Source organism: Plectropomus leopardus, unplaced genomic scaffold, assembly GCF_008729295.1.
Source record: "Plectropomus leopardus isolate mb unplaced genomic scaffold, YSFRI_Pleo_2.0 unplaced_scaffold20880, whole genome shotgun sequence".
In the NCBI taxonomy this organism is placed as follows: Eukaryota; Metazoa; Chordata; class Actinopteri; order Perciformes; family Serranidae; genus Plectropomus; species Plectropomus leopardus.
Window position 1 is genome coordinate 1 of NW_024622584.1, and position 1052 is coordinate 1052.

Sequence of the window (1052 nt, forward strand, 5' to 3'; positions counted from 1 at the left end):
TGTGTGTGTGTGTGTGTGTGTGTGTGTGTGTGTGTGTGTGTGTGTGTTCCTGCAGGCGAGGATAGCGTTCCTGCAGGGCGAGAGGAAAGGTCAGGAGAACCTGAAGAACGACCTGGTTAGAAGAATAAAAATGTTAGAATACGCTTTAAAACAGGAAAGGTAAGCAGAAGCGCCCTCATGTCTCTGAGCTCTTTAACCCTTTCACGTCTCCTCAGAATCACGGTCCTTCGTGTCGTCCTGCGACTGAGCCGCAGACACTCTGAAGCCGTTTGATGGCCACATTAATGTTTTCTGTTGTTTCAGAGCAAAATACCACAAATTAAAATACGGAACAGAGTTAAACCAAGGAGAGATGAAGATGCCAAGCTTCGAATCAGGTGAGGAGGAAGACACACTGTTCTTTCTCTTCTCCTCCTCCTCTTCATCTCCTCCTTCTCCTCTTCATCTTCTCCTCCTTCTCTCTCCTCTCTATATATAATTATTATAATAAGATTTGGTCATTTTCTTTCTTTTCTTATTTTCAGGTCATTTTTTACGTCATGTTAAGTTGCTTATTGCCTTTTTTCAAGCCAATCAAGCCAGTTCTCCCAGGTTTCAAAGAGTTAATGACTGTTTTGTGTGTGTTTTGTGTGTGTTTTGTGTGTGTTTTGTGTGTGTTTTGTGTGTGTTTGTGTTTTAGACACCAAAGACTCAGAAGTCTCTGCTGTTCCCGCCAACAGTCAGCTCACCTGGAAACAAGGAAGACAACTACTCAGACAGTAAGAGCACTGACAACATAACGCCGATTTACCACCGACAAAATTACGTGCTCGGGTTGAGCGTGCAGTCGCTCCGCGGTCATGTGACTCTGTCAAATAATACTGATAATACAACAGCTTATATCTCAGTTACTGCAGCTTGATGGCAGACTGAAGTCGGACCGTGTTCATTTGCATCATCCCTGTCAAATAGTTAACTTTAGTTTATGCACAGAGTCGATAAAAATAAAGATACAAACCTGATTTTGAGTGAAATTAGACGTGTGTGAAATTAGACCCCCTGGTAAGCTGTTC

At 42.8% G+C, this 1052-nt stretch overlaps 1 long non-coding RNA gene across 1 annotated transcript; it reads left to right on the top strand.

Moving 5' to 3' along the window:
* Nucleotides 1-55: 55 nt before the first annotated feature.
* On the top strand, nt 56-781 carry LOC121965616. The gene is made up of 3 exons (XR_006107503.1): nt 56-159; nt 304-377; nt 680-781. It is a non-coding gene; the product is annotated as an uncharacterized LOC121965616 (long non-coding RNA).
* The last annotated feature ends 271 nt before the right edge of the window (nt 782-1052 follow it).